At 46.4% G+C, this 15766-nt stretch overlaps 1 pseudogene; it reads right to left on the minus strand.

Moving 5' to 3' along the window:
- Window positions 1–15352: 15352 nt before the first annotated feature.
- LOC136643021 (5S ribosomal RNA) lies at window positions 15353–15470 on the minus strand (annotated as a pseudogene).
- Window positions 15471–15766: the final 296 nt, after the last annotated feature.

Here is a 15766-nt window from a genome sequence, read left to right on the forward strand (position 1 = left end):
GCTGCTGGTCTCATAAGGGGTCCAACAGCAAGAGAGAAGGGTCGCTCCTCTCCCTGAGTCTACAGCATTGGGAAGGGGACCATGTGAGACAAAGACCTTGTCCTTCCCTTGCCTCTTCTGAAAGGGGCTTTTGAGACCCTGGGAAGTGGGAACTGGATCCAGGAGGACCCAGGGACAGGACCCTCCAGGGCTTTAGACTAGGAGAGGCTGGTCCTCTGGGGAAAAGGGGTCCTGCCTACCAAGGCCAGATGCAGCATCTGGCTGACCTGGTGCCCAGTAGCCTGGATGACCTTTGGGGACTGCAACATGGGTTTCCAGTCCTGCACCATGGACAACCAGGGCCAGCATAAGATTAACGGCCAAGCCTGCCAGGACAAACCAGCTCTCCTGTGCCACTGAACAGGGAGGTTCATGCAGAGGGGCCCTGTGAATGAAACATGGACCATGAACATGAATATAAAGACCTTAACCAAATTGTCTCTGCAAAGCCATTCGCCTTGTCCTCCCAATGGCTCTGACCATTTGACACCCAGGTAAGTGCCTCTCTACCAACCAGCAGCAATGGACATCACAACACCTCAATCATGCTCTCCTCAGAGGCATTCTTTCTAGTCTGAAGAGCCTCAAATGCAGTAGTGTAAGTAGTCCATGACAGCTCATGCCACAATAATATTGTCAATCTTAAGAGCATAAGAACAGCCCCGCTAGTTCAGGCCATAGGCCCATCTAGTCCAACTTCCTGTATCTCACAGTGGCCCACCAAATGCCCTAGGGAGCACACCAGATAACAGGAGACCTGCATCCTGGTGCCCTCCCTGCATCTGGCATTCTGACATAGCCCATTTCTAAAATCAGGAGGTTGCACATACACATCATGGCTTGTAACCCATAATGGATATTTCCTCCAGAAATATGTCCAATCCCCTTTTAAAGGCATCTAGGCCAGATGCCATTACCTTTAATATTTAATCACAGGACCCTTTATTGTTTAACTATGGCAGACTAACATGACCATATTTGCCCCCCAAAAATTTCTGACTGGGCAAGAGTGCCAAAGAAATGGGAGTACATAAGAACATAAGAACAGCCCCACTGGATCAGGCCATAGGCCCATCTAGTCCAGCTTCCGGTATCTCACAGCGGCCCACCAAATGCCCCAGGGAGCATACCTGATAACAAGAGACCTCATCCTGGTGCCCTCCCTTGCATCTGGCATTCTGACATAGCCCATTTCTAAAATCAGGAGGTTGCACATACCCATCATGGCTTGTAACTCGTAATGGATTTTTCCTCCAGAAACTTGTCCAATTCCCTTTTAAAGGCGTCCAGGCCAGATGCCATCACCACATCCTGAGGCAAGGAGTTCCACAGACCGACCACACGCTGAGTAAAGAAATATTTTCTTTTGTCTGTCCTAACCCTCCCAACACTCAATTTTAGTGGATGTCCCCTGGTTCTGGTGTTATGTGAGAGTGTAAAGAGCATCTCTCTATCCACTTTATCCTTCCCATGCATAATTTTGCGTGAAGACAGATGCAAAGAACTCATTTAATTTCTCTGCCATCTCTTAAGTCTCCTTTTATCTCCCCTTTCCCTCCCTCATCATCCAGAGGGCCAACCACTTCTCTGGCAGGTTTCCTGCTTCTAACATATTTGAAGAAGCTTTTATTATTCCCCTTAATGTTGCTGGCCATGCGTTCCTCATAGTCTCGCTTGGCCTCCCATATAACCTTCTTACATTTCTTTTGCCACAGTTTATGTTCCTTTTTATTCTCCTCATTAGGGCAAGACTTCTATTTACGGAAGGAAGCTTTCTTGCCCTTTACGGCCTCTCTAACTTGGCTCATTAGCCATGCGGGCACCCTCCTGGACTTAGTCAAGCCCTTCTTCCTTTGCGGTATACACTTCCGCTGGGCCTCTACAACTGTTGTTTTAAGCAGCCTCCATGCACTCTGGAGAGATTGGACTCTTTTAACCTTCCCTTTCAACCTCCTTCTATCTAGCCTCCTCATTTGAGGAAAGCCCGCTCGTCGGAAGTCAAGGGCTTTTGTGAGATTTGCCCGGTATTCTTCCCCCGACGTGCATGTCAAAACGGATCACAGCATGATCACTGTTCCCCAACGGCTCAGTAACATTAACATCTCAAACCAGGTCCTGAGTACTGCACAATATTAAATCCAGAGTCACCTGTCCTCTGGTGGGCTCCATGACTAGCTGCTCTAAGGCACAGTCATTTAGCATGTCAAGGAATCTGGTCTCCTTTTCGTGACCAGAACACAAACTGACCCAGTCTATATGAGGATAATTGATGTCCCCCATGATTACAACTCTGTCCCTCCTTGTCACCTCCCTGATCTGTTTCCTCATTTCAAGGTCCCCTTCCGGTTTATGGTCTGGAGGACGACAGTACACCCCCAGTATTACATCACTCCTCAGGTCTGGTAATTTAACCCTCCTGCATTTAATAAGTGTGCACCTTTATCTATCCACCTATCCATCCATCTATCCATCTATTGCTCTCACCTAGATCCTGTGTCCCAGTTTACTGAACCTTTAGATTATGTTCTAACTTGGATTAAGTTTAACTCGGGTTAAGTATAGGGTTAATTTAAACAAAGTAGAAAAACTTGCTTTCTACTTTATCCTCCTATGTTTTATTTACTTTTCCAAGTGCCTGTACCTTGGGCCCTTACTCATGAGTAGGACTCTGCTCCTGATCAGAGTAGACCTATGTACACACTCACAGTGGCGTAGCTAATGATCCTGTAGCCCGGTGCCAAGCTCAAAATGTTGCCCGGGAAGTGATGTCATAACCGGAAGTGACATCATGCCTGGGCTTTTTAAAAAGTGAAAATTGGAAGGAACCCACCTCCTCCCCACAGCAGCTCACCACCCACTTGCTCTGCTGCCTCCCCCCAGTCAGTGGCATAGCTAAGGCATCTATCTGCAACTATCTGTCAAAGAAGCCTTCCCTGAATGACAAAATCAAATTTCATTAAGTAAATAAATAAAAAGTTATTGGCTCCATGCTCATAACAGCATCTCATTGGCACTCAGAACAAACAGTCTCATAGGTCAGTTTGGAGTTAAGCAAATCCACTTTTTGTTCCACAAGTCAGTTGTGTTTTCATTTTCTGGTTAATTGGCCATAACTTTTGATAGAAAACTGATATTCCAGTGCTGTTGGTTTCATTGCATTCAGCATAAAATTACCTTTCCAATGATATATAACATGATGGCATTATTCATACTTACCAAGATTTTCACAATTTCGATCACTAGTGTCAAGCTCAGCTTGTTGCCCCCCTAAAGCTTGATGCCCGGTGCAACTGCTACCCCCTGCACCTCCTTAGCTACGCCACTGCACACTCACGTATATATTTTTATTGCCCTCACCTAGCTCCTTTGCCCCAACTTGCTGAACCTTAGACTCCCTCCCTCTGGTTAGATTAGGTGCTACCTTAGGTAAAGCTTAGGAAAAGCTAAGCTAAAGGTAAAGCTAAATTTCAATGTTGATTTAAGGTTAGAAGACAAAAAGTTAGAAAGACAAAGAGTTAGAAAGAGTATACTTACTTTCTCCTTCTCATCGTCGTCCTCCTCTCCTCTTCACAACTCAGAGCGTCCTCCCTCTCCTTCTCTGAAAACGCAGAGGTCCACTTGCCTTCTCCCTCTCGTCACACCCAGGCTAAACTCGTGGTGCATTACCCATTACCTGGCACTGTGTTCCCGAGGCACTTGGTTTCCCAGAGGCCACGTGTGCTTTCCCAGAGGTCACATGATCTCTCCATTTCCTGCTGAGTGGAAAACAAAAGAGCCTCCTGGTTGGATGCACTGCTCTTTCTGCTTTCTGAAGTCACAAGTGGAAAAAAGCAGGACATCTGCCAGAAGACCAGCTGTGCTGTTTTCCCTGTGCATTTAAATTTATTGAAGGAGTCAAAGCTCTGGGGCCACTGAGGCTTTAGGGTCTGCTGAATGTGTCCCACCTTCACTCACCAAAGCTGCTTCTGTGCAAATTCACTTAAGGATTTGGGCCTATTTAGATGCAGACTCTTGCATCAGGCTGATTGCCATCAATAGCCTAGGGCTGGGGATGATGGCTGACAATGGGAAATAGATAGCAAACATTATAGCTGTCAAAAGAGCAAATGGAAATTAAGCTGCTATGGGCTGTTAACAGTGAGGCCAAGCTACAGAGCTGTGCACTCCTATGGATGCCATTCGACTTTCCTCCCACAGCAAATATGTGTTTCTTGGACAAATGGCTGTAGGTCTGAGGCTGTTTCCCTTGCTGCTTTCTCAGTTTGCATTCCTAGATAATGTTAGAATGTGGCATGAAGAAGACCTATCCCTTGGTAACTTGCCGACAACCAGAAGTGTCAGTACCATTACTTCCCAATGCATGTGCTAATTCTTCTAGTAGCCAGTCACAGGCTACGGCAGTGGTTCCCAAACTAAGGTGTCTGAGGACACTCAGATGGGGCAAGGAGGGAGGTCCCTGGTGGCTGTTTCAACTCTCCCAGGCACAGCCATCTTGGATTGTGTGAGATCTCATTCAGTTCTTACAAGATCTCACATAGGCCAAGATTGCAGTGCCTGGGAAAGCCGAGAAGAAAAGGCCACTGCGAAATAGGAGCCCCTTGAGCACAGTAAGTTTGGGAACCGCTGGACTAGGGTGTCAGACTACACAGAGGCATGACATAGTTGTTTAGGTAAGGCACCTCTCTGGGCAGAGTGGGTCAAACAGAGTGGGTCAAGCAGCAGAGTGGGACAAGCACTGCAGAGTGGGTCAAGCAGCTCTGGAGAACATGCATGGGCCAAAAATTACAAGACAACTTGGAGCCCAATCCTATCCAACTTTCCAGCACTGGTGTAGCTATAATGCAGCCCCAAGGTAAGGGGATAAATGTTCCCATGCCTTGAGCAGGCGTCCTCTTTTGTGACGTCCTCCCCACCACAGGACACAGTGCACACCCCATTGGCATGGCTACACCAGCACTGGAAAATTGGATAGGACTGGGCACTTAGAGTGCACACTGCATTCACTGGCAGGAGACAACCAGATGGGAGGGAGGTAAGTGTTTATTACTTGCCTCTCCCTAGGCTGATTGGCTGCCAAAGGGTCTCACCAGACCTAAGCCAGCTATTTTGCTGGTGTAAGTCCAAGGAGAGGCAGAGGCATGTCAGGCCAGGAAAATGGAGATAAGATCCCAGCATGGTCTGCTGCCATCAAAATACAGCTCCAAACTGCCCCCTGCCTGGACCACTCCATGCCCCAAAGCTCCCCAAACCACCCATGAACTGCCCTCACCACCACCTTATTTGCACCAGTGTGGTTCCCAGGAACCACAGGAGCATGAGGTGCCTCCAGATGTTTGTGCCAGTGGTCCCACAATATGTGACAGTTGCACTCCTTTTACAGTAGTGGGCAGGAGATCTGCAACCATAAGCCCTCTATAACAGGGGTGGGCAAACTTTCAACTCTAGGGATCCTGGACCGTTAACAATTGTATAGAAGAGGGAATTTCAGCAGGTGCAGCTTTGTCATCTCATAGATGAAATTCTCTCCTGCTGAAATTCTCTCTCCTACACAATTGTTAAAGGTCCAGGATCGCTAAATTTGAAAGTTTACCCACCCCTGCTCTATAAGATTGGACTGCCAATGACCCAAATACAATTTGAAGGGGTGGGCTTAACTCATCACTAACAAATATGGTGATCAAAAGACTTTAAATATGAATAAGGGTTACACTTGGCCTTCCCAATGGCCATTATATTGCTGGCTTGCATGGGTTCCATGCATCCAGCCCTGACAACTTCTATGAGCAAAATGTTCAAAATGCATATTTTCCCCATTTGGCATAGTATGGAGCATGGAAAATAGCACAGTACTATGAGGAGAGTATGATGAATTGGGCCTGTTCTAGGAAATTAGATTTGGTTGTGTTTTGTCAAAACCTAATTAGCGTGTTTGAAAATGTTACAACTGCAACATTCCGGGTAATCAGGGGAGACTTATTTTCCAGGTCTAAACTCTGTGACCCGGGCTAATATGAAATAATCACGCTCCTCTTAAAACACTCCTTCTTTGATTCCAGGGACCTGTGAGGAAACAATAAAAGGAGATTGTCAGTGGGTTTTATTAGGACTATGGACTGTAAACTTTAAAACTGTATTTGAACAGAGTCTCTTCTTTATAGCAAAATAAGCTACATCCCTTTCTTTTTTCCTATAGAAACAACACAATGGTGAACTCATCCAGGCCTGAAGAGATGCAGGCAGGGCCATGAGCTGCACAACAGCACCACCTACAGGCAATGGCCTGGTACTGCCAGCAAGATATCCAATTGTGATCTCAGCTGTTTGAAACACTAATGTTAACAGAGGCTCATTCTTCCTTTAATTCTCCATTGTATGCATCATCATTTTGCATTCCTTGTTTATCTCCTATGAGCTATATTTTCAGGACATTTGTATCCTTTTCTCTCCCACCCCCCTTAGGCCCACAAGAGGTTCTCTGGCAGTATCTCAACTCTCATCCCTCCCTGAAATCTTTTGGTGATAAACCTTAATGAGAAAAGCGATTTCCACGGCATTGTGGCAAAGCTTGCTGTAATCAGTGCACTAATGTACTTCATCCTTTAGTTCAATTAATACTTCTGTTTTGCCAATTATATGCATGTGCACTAAAGAAGCAGACAAGGGAGCGAAATGCCTGGGCAGACAGAATGGGGGACGTCACTTTTAATAATAGAGCGTCCTTATTTGTAGCCCAAAGAGTGGCAGTGAGACACCAGACTTATTGCAGTTCAGAGGACGGTGTGGACCTTGGTAAGCCCTCTGTTAATCGAGTCCCACATGTAGGAATGTAAGTGGCAGGAACTAGTGTTTTCCATAGTCCTGCCTGCCACCTTTGAATCTATATATGAGTTCAGTTTGTTTCTAAAATGCCTCTGAAATGATTGAGATGTACAAAATTGTGCAGGGGATAGATCAAATGGATAGAGGGATGTTCTTTTTCCCTCTCCCACAACCCCAGAACCAGGCGACAGCCACTAAAATTGAGGGTCAGAAGAGTTAGAACAGACAATAAGAAATCTTTCTTTCTTTCTTTCTTTCTTTCTTTCTTTCTTTCTTTCTTTCTTTCTTTCTTTCTTTCTTTCGTAATTAATCAGTGGAACACCGTGCCCCAGGATGTGGTGATGGCATCTGGCCTAGATGACCTAAAAAGGAGACTGGGAAAATTTCTGGAAGAAAAGTCCATCATAGGTTTCAAGCCATGACAGTTATACCTCTTCTTGTGTTCTTATGTAAATATATGTATTTATGGTATATGTATTTCTACCTTGACTTGGGTTGACTCCCAATTAGCAAGAAAGCCCCATGTGGTGTCGTGGTTGGGCTGTTAGAGAGGGAAGAGCTGGGCTCAAACCATAAGAACAGCCCTGCTGGATCAGGCCATAGGCCCATCTAGTTCAGCTTCCTGTATTTCACAGTGGCCCACCAAATGCCCCAGGGAGCACACAAGACAAGAGACCTGCATCCTAGTGCCATGCAGCAAATCCCCATGCAGCAGTGAAGCTTATTGGATAGCCATGGGCCTGTCACTATCTTTCAATGTAATCTACATAACAAGGTTGTTGTAGGAACAAACAGCAGTATCCCACGTATGGTGCCCTGAGCTCCTTTAAGTAAGGACAGGACTGTTTGCAGGGAACAAACCACAGTATTTTGTTGTTGTTACTGTTTGCATTTGTTCTGCCTTACAGTTGTGCCGCTGTCTTCTGCCTTACAGTTGTGCCGCTACAGGAAACAAAACTAGCCCTTTAATGAGAATTCATGGCAAGCCGCTGTTAGGTTTCTAATTGCATGTTATTCATCTGCCTCAGGCCTTTTCAATATCGGAGGTACTTTTAGGAAGGGGGGGTTCCTTGCTCTCAAAGGAGCTCATGAAAATTATACCCAGCAACTAGGGGGATGACAAGTTGTGATGGATGTGATATTATTGCACCACTAATAGTTTATTGCTTACTCTGTCGTGATCAAGTTAATTATCTGTTCCAGTTTTGATATATTAACTTATTGTTGAGGAGCATCATGTGTCATTTTAATTGCAACCTGTGCTACAGTTTGCTGTGATTGAGAATAGAGCCTGAGCCAGGGAAGCCAGACCCACAGAAGGGTGGGAATCTGTTCTAAAAGTGGGTACACAGAAGCAGCGCTAGACATTCAAGAGCAGGATGGCACAGAAGACCCTTGAAAAATATAGTTTACATTTATTGGAGAGAAGAGGTTTGTTTGTTCCTTTTTGGAATCTGAACATAGCATTCAGACAATGCGTTCAGGGCTGGCTTTAAGCCACTTGGACCAATTGCTCCCAGCTGGGTCCTGCACCTACGGGGGCACAAGCGTAAAAATAAAAATAGTTTTACTTGATCATTTCACAAGCACTAAAACAAGTGGCTTTGTAACTATTCACACTTCAAGGGGCTATTTACTGTTCAAAATCTACAGATTTTGTTTGTTTGTTTGTAGGCTTTCATATATGCAATTTTATATTAAAATGTGCTTCGGTCCATTCGGTCCATTATCTCACATGCATTTTTAAAGTGCACATTTTGATTACTTTCCATTCCACCATATGGAGAAGTCTAGAATATATTTTATTGGCATCCCTAAGAGCCCAATCCTAACCTGTGCTGGAACAGGCAGGCCAACTGGCCTGCACTGTATCCAGCACAGGTTAAGAGGTGGCTAGAGTTCACCTTGGGGTAAGGGGATATTTTTCCCCAGCCACCCCTAAGGGCTACTCAGATCTGTGCCAGCAATTTCTCTGGCACAAATCTGAGCAGCCCATGTAAGGCTGCTCAAGCCAAGGATGGAGGTTAGGATTTGGCTTGCACTGCCACAACCAATCCCACCTGTCTCCCAGGCACTCAAAACACCCCCTACCTCCATTCCACTCTCCTGCCACATTCTCCCACCCCCTACATCGGCTTGCCCAGGCCAGCCTGAACTTACCCTGCCAGGGGCTGGATGCTGCTCTTCCAAGCTGGCGCAGTCCTCCGTTCCAGCCCAACCAGCTCTTAAGTCAGCACAAACATGCTTTATGGCACTGGCATTCCTGGAAGGGGGGGGTAAAACACTAAGGGCCCAATCCCATCCAAATTTCCAGCACCAGTGCAGCTACAATGTGCAGCTACAGTGCAGCCCTGAAATAAGGGAACAAATGTTCCCATACCTTGAGGAGGCCTCTATGACTGTCTCCCCCACTGGCATGGTTGCACCAGCACTGGAAAACTGTATAGGAACTGTATAGGGATAGCGCCCCCTCCTCCTCACCTTCAGAGCCAGTCATGGCTGCAAAAACAAAAGCACTTATGCCAGATCCTTATCCCTCCCTCCCCCAAGCAGCCTGACCTGCTTGGATCTGCACCAATGATCCGAGTAGCCCCATTGCAGTGGCTGGGGCAGTGCACGGGGTAAATGGAAAAATATCCCCTTACCCAAAGTTGCACCACAGCCACCTCCAACCCTGCACTTGATACATTGCAGACCAGGCGGCCTGCCTGTTTCAGCACAAGTTAGGACTGGGCTGTTGTTTTGCTACCCACTCTTGTCACAATGAAAAAACTATGTTTGCTGCAACTATGCCTCTGATTTTTTCTCTGAGAATCCTGCAATTACCCTAGCAGAGCATCTTTTCCAGTGGCTGCAGACTGGTGCCTCTTTTGCCTCTTTTAGATTGTGAACAACGGTGTCGTGGTGAATTCAAAAATGGAGGAACACTTCATTTTGCCCCTGCCAGCCACACCCCCTGAGACTTTGCAACAATACCATTGTTCCTTTGAACCCTTTCCATTATGATGAGAGTTTGAATGGTCACTCTGTCAAAGGACTCACAGCCCAGTCCTAGCTGCCTGGTGCGTGGGGCTGCAGTGGCACTGAAAACGGCTGCTGCTGCATCCTGTGCTAGCTAGGCAGCCGCCTCTGCCTCCTCAGGAGTAGGAGACTTTCATCCCCGTCCCCCAGGTAAACCGAGTAGCCCTGCAATGGGGCTACTTGATTCTACGGCAACCCAAAGGTAGGTGCTCTCAGGCGGCCAGCCTAACACAGAGGCTCTGGATTAGGTGGAGCAAAGTTCCACTGGTCCCGCCTCCCTCCTGCCTCGCTTCCTCTCCCTGCCCTCTCTCTACCTCCCCTGCCCCAGAACAGCTCCTCCCTGCCTCCCCCCAAGCCCCCACCTATGGGGTCTATGCGACTGCTGAGCGGCAGAGCTCCAGTGCTAGGGCCCGCAAGCATTCTTTGCAGCACATTTGCAATCATGCGTGCCGGCACTGAGGTAGTGCACAAAGCTTAACAATGAAAGAACAAACATTCATTCTGACGGCGAGTGTATGTGTACTCATATATGTGTTGAAATTGGATTCATTTTCAAACTTTTTTTTACCCTGTTTGGGTGCTTTATTTCAGGGCGGGAGGAGAGCGGGACTAGTGGAGCTCAGCTCCACCAATCCTGAGCTCCTTGTCAGGCCACCCAGCCCGACACGCAACTCTTTGATTCTGTGGCAGTTCCAGAGCTACTGCAGAATCGAGTAGCCCCATTGAAGGGTTATTTTCTGACTAGCACAGGGCCAACTGCTTGCTACCATGAAATGCTTTGGAAGGGCAACCAGTGAGAAAAGCAACCTACCTTTGATAGCTTCAGCAAGAAGCCTGGAGTTCCCAAGGCTGAGTCACAACCTGGCTATTCGTCCTGGGAGTAGCACCTCCCATCATCTCCCGCCACTGCCATGTACGTGGAATGATAGCAGCATAGGTCAGCTATGTGGCTGCCTCCAACCTAATGCGCTGATGAGTACAGTCCTGTGAGCACATGGCTTAAATGTATCTTTCTATGTTTTTTGTTTTGTTACAGCTAGCTTCTAGTAGTTTTGTTTGCTCCCTTTTATCCAATTGTTTAATTTATGTATTTTTTTCCTCTTGTAAAATGAAAATAAAAGTACTTAAAAATAAGGTAAAATAAAAAAGAACAGTGCAGTAAGTTCATTGAGTTAAGTCTCACTTAACTCAATGGGACTTACTTCCAGTCGACGTACATAAGACATACAAACATTTACAGTTTTTATTGGTGTGTTTTTAGCTTCAGTTATCTCAAAATGAATTTTATAAAGCAGAATATGCATCTTTAAAAAAAATTAGCCTGCTAGCCCTAAAACAGGGCAGAAGGGAGGGAGAGGAGAGAAACACAAAATGGATGAGTTTGTTAAAGTAGCTGGACCAGCCAGGCTGTGGGGAGGGACGCTGAAGCACTTTTTCAGTTTCCTGAAGACCTTAATCTACAAGAACCATTTCAGGCTTTATCCTAGCAATGGTGGAAGCATTCTGGATTTTCTTAAACAAAGTTATGGTTCTTCACGGGAACGATTGCAAGCAAGGCTGGGCTGGCAGATGTCCCTACCAAGTCAATATTGGCTGGGCTAATTCCAGGTTCCTTGGAGCAAGGAGCCAGTTCCTGGGCTATCTGTTATCCGCCCAAGAGGCAGCTAGGAGGCTGCTTATTCCCTAAATGTGAGAAGCCCCCAAAAGAACCATGGCAGGAGGGGAATCAGAGAAGCGGCAGGTGCTTCCTATGTTTGAAAACGCCACTGCCATTATGGTTTGCCCCCATTGGTGATTGGCCGCTCCGCAGATTTGTGGGACAACAGAGCTTCAAACATTTAGCAAGTGAACAGAGAGAGAGGCTCTGTTTAAGGTAGAACTTAGCTGGTGACCAGCAATTAGTTGCAAAGAAACAGATCTGAGTTTCAATGAGCAGAGAAGGCCTGGTGTCTCTGGGGAAATATCCTTGGTATTAGTTTGCTTAGCTGCTGGTAATAAAGGGCTCAGCTCAAAAACAAACAGCCATAGTGCTGCCGGGCTCCACTGTTTCTCCACAGAGGCAGAGATGCTTGTTGCTTTCCGGAGGCTGATAATTACCACCTCCTACCTCAGCTCAGCCTGAATCTCCTGTACTGAGCTTGGAGTTCTTTTCCACCTCTGAAATAATGTATTTACTACTTGGAGATAAATCTCAATGATTTCCCATGTAGCTTTCTTCCAAAGCTAGAATCTTAGCCCATTTAGAAATGGGCTATGTCAGAATGCCAGATGCAAGGGAGGGCACCAGGATGCACGTCTCTTGTTGTCTGGTGTGCTCCCTGGGGCTTTTGGTGGGCCACTGTTTTGCCAAATCCCAATCCACTGGGCCTTGCAAGCCAGTCCAATCAATCAGAGTTGCCAATAAGCCAAGTCACTGTCCAATCCGTCAGGTTCCAGGTAGGTCAGTCCAATCAATCAGGGTATCCAAATCAAAGTTCAAAGCCAAAGTCCAGTCACAATCCGATTCCCAATTCCGTAAACCCAGTCAGTCTCCTCTCCTACCTCCAACCTGCACTCCTATCACCCACCAACCCGTTCTGCCTCAGGTGCTCCTTATATCCCTGAGGGCCTTATTACCTTCCAGTGGCTCCAGCTGTGCAGCACACTCTGCTGGATGCCCAAGTCTTACCCTTAAAGGGGCCACTGCTGACACCACATCTATCTCCTCGCCAGTTCTTCCGCAATTCCAATACAGCCACTGTGAGAAGCACATAACTGTATGTGAGCTCTCACATAACACCAGAACCAGGGGACATCCACTAAAATTGAGTGTTGGGAGGGTTAGAACAGACAAAAGAAAATATTTCTTTACTCAGCGTGTGGTTGGTCTGTGGAACTCCTTGCCACAGGATGTGGTGACGGCATCTGGCCTGGACGCCTTTAAAAGGGGATTGGACAAGTTTCTGGAGGAAAAATCCATTACGGGTTACAAGCCATGATGTGTATGCGCAACCTCCTGACTTTAGAAATGGGCTATGTCAGAATGCCAGATGCAAGGGAGGGCACCAGGATGCAGGTCTCTTGTTATCTGGTGTGCTCCCTGGGGCATTTGGTGGGCCGCTGTGAGATACAGGAAGCTGGACTAGATGGGCCTATGGCCTGATCCAGTGGGGCTGTTCTTATGTTCTTATGTACAGGAAGCTGGACTAGATGGGCTATGGCCTGATCCAGCAGGGCTGTTCTTATGTTCTTATGTTAATCATTAACTGTTTTTACCCAAGAAAACAAAAGTAAGTAATGGTCTTTGGGGCCTTTTTTGGTGGTGGTTCCCCTTAAGACTCAGAAAGGAAAAGAAGGGCAGAAGAGGTGACAAAATGAACAATGATAACATCCAAGCTGAAGAATCAGGCAGTTGTCATTGATAAAGCTTTAGGGATAGACAACAGCTACAGAGGTTCTCAAACTTTTAAGCACCAGGACCTACTTTTTAGAATGACAATCTGTTGGGACCCACCAGAAGTGATGTCATTAACCTGGAATTGAAGTCATGGCCAGAAGTTACATCATCCATTTAGGTTTCAAACCTAAGCTGTGATCAGCCAAATGTCCATTACACAGCAGGCTCGTGCTGTTATTTTGCATAGCTCAGAAGTCAAAGTAGAATGTAGGCTTGGCTCCTTCTCCAACCACACATCCCTCCTCCCCTTTCCAGCATCCCATCTTCCACCTATGCAGGGCAAAGCACCATGTCTCTCTCCCAGTGGGAGCCAGCAGCTCGGTACCCCATTTTTTCAGCTCTGTATTTTCAGTGGCAGCTAAGCTAAGTGCTATGCGCCCCACCTGAAATTGGCTTGCAACTCACCTAGCGGGTCCTGGCCCACAGTTTGAAAAACACTGGGCTAAGATAATCCAATAATTGATAATCCAAGAATTGATGAACAAACCGGAATTGGTTTTCCCTGGAATCTACTGCATCCACAGAGGGTCAAATCCAGATGTGGATCCATGGATACCAGGGGGTATGCTGTAGTCTGTGTAACATTTTGGAAAGTGATGGAAGAGGAAGAAATCATTTTTCCCCACTGTACCAGTAAATGGAACTTTAAATAAATATATCCATGCAGTGCACAAAAACCACTAAGTGAAAAGCTGGTGTGCTTTGAAGCCTCATTCATGTCAACAAGTACATAATAATAACAAATGCTTTTAAAACCTTGCCAAATGTTTGCCTACTGTTTACTTAAAGTAGCCCTGGCACCATGACAGCGTTTGGGATTAATAGTTTCTTAGAACAATAAGAACAACGTCTGAGGGGCAAATAGAAAGTTTGGATCTTACCTTTCTTTGATTTGTGTATAAAAAATATTTTTAAAAAGCTCCTTAAGGTGGAAAGCATGACTCCAGATTTCAAGACCAAAATCCAGGCCAGTTGACCCAGAGGCCAGAATCTCTGGAGGAACCAAGGCAAACCAGAAGATCAAATATTGCTTGAAAAATATTGTATAGGCAAGGCTATAGCCAGCCCTTCCTTGCTAGCTGGGGTAGTCACATATCTAGGTGGGGCTTCAGATAGATGAATGCAGTGGTGCTGCTGGGGGGGGGTGAGAGCTGCACCAGGAGACCACTACTGGCCAAAATTTTTAAAAATAATGGTATTTTTGGATAATACCATCATGTTACATATCATTCGATGTGTAGTTTCATGCAGAGTGTCATGAAACAAACCATGTTCAAATTGTTCTATCAAAAGTTATAGTCATAAAGCCAGTGGGGGCGGAGCAATGGTGCATTACCACGCCCACCACTTTGGGCATTGCCTGCCCATTGCATGGCAGGAGGTCCGTCATGGGGGTGACACGCTGGTCTCCTACACCGGGTGACACAAACCCTCGTGATGAATGGGAAACCACTGATCCAAGACTGCACAAACTTAAATAAGGGGCTTTATGAAAATCAGTAGAGCAAGCGGTGTGCAGCTCTGGGCAGCTCAGCCTGAAGAAAGCCTGGGTGCCCAGCTACTTGGCGCATACCTAGTGCTTCTGTTTCCCTCCTGCAATGCTGTTCCTCACTCTCTTTCCTAAGATGGTAGAAAGACAGCAGTGCATTTTTCTAATCCTAGACGATGAGGGGAGAAAGTGCTGCTTCCTGCTATCATTTGTCTACACTCAGCAGAGTGATGGATCGAGGGGGGGGGGTTTATCTGGCACAGTAAATGTGCATCTACTGCATATGGAGAGGAGGTGCCTATATTTTTGTGGGGCAAGATTATGTGCGTCTTTGGGGGTGTTGTCATGAGTCATTTGGGATTTTTGATTTTTTGAACAACTATTAAATGCATACAGAAGCATCTCATCACATGTGCGGATGGGTGGGTGGATGGGAATATTGAGGAATATGGTTAAAAAAAACACCAGCGGATGAGTCTGGCCATTTGAGATTCTCCAGCTGCAAGCAAGATGGTTGGCAACCTTCAGTCTCGAAAGACTATGGTATAAGCCTACAGCACCTGGTATTCCCAGGCGGTCTCCCATCCAAGTACTAACCAGGCCTGACCTTGCTTAGCTTCCGAGATCAGACGAGATTGGGCATGTGCAGGGTAACAGTTGCCAAGCAAGATGCTGCCCTGGAATATAGCTCCCCCTTTTGATACCCACTCTGATACTCCTTTCGGCTCTGAGGGAAAGCCTCCAAAGAGATCAGAAAGCATCAATGGACCATAAAACATTACTGGTGCCCTAGCATCCTGGTCCTTAATGCTTATCCAGAGATGAGGAAAGGATGCATAAATGCAGTGCTTGTGGTTCTGCTGCTCCACCAGTCTCACTGGACCCTCTGGGTTCAGTTGTAAGTCAGGGCTAATCCTCACAGAATGCAGTTTTTAAACGGAGCCAGAGTTCTTTCCAGGCTC

Source organism: Tiliqua scincoides, chromosome 2, assembly GCF_035046505.1.
Source record: "Tiliqua scincoides isolate rTilSci1 chromosome 2, rTilSci1.hap2, whole genome shotgun sequence".
Classification (NCBI taxonomy): Eukaryota; Metazoa; Chordata; class Lepidosauria; order Squamata; family Scincidae; genus Tiliqua; species Tiliqua scincoides.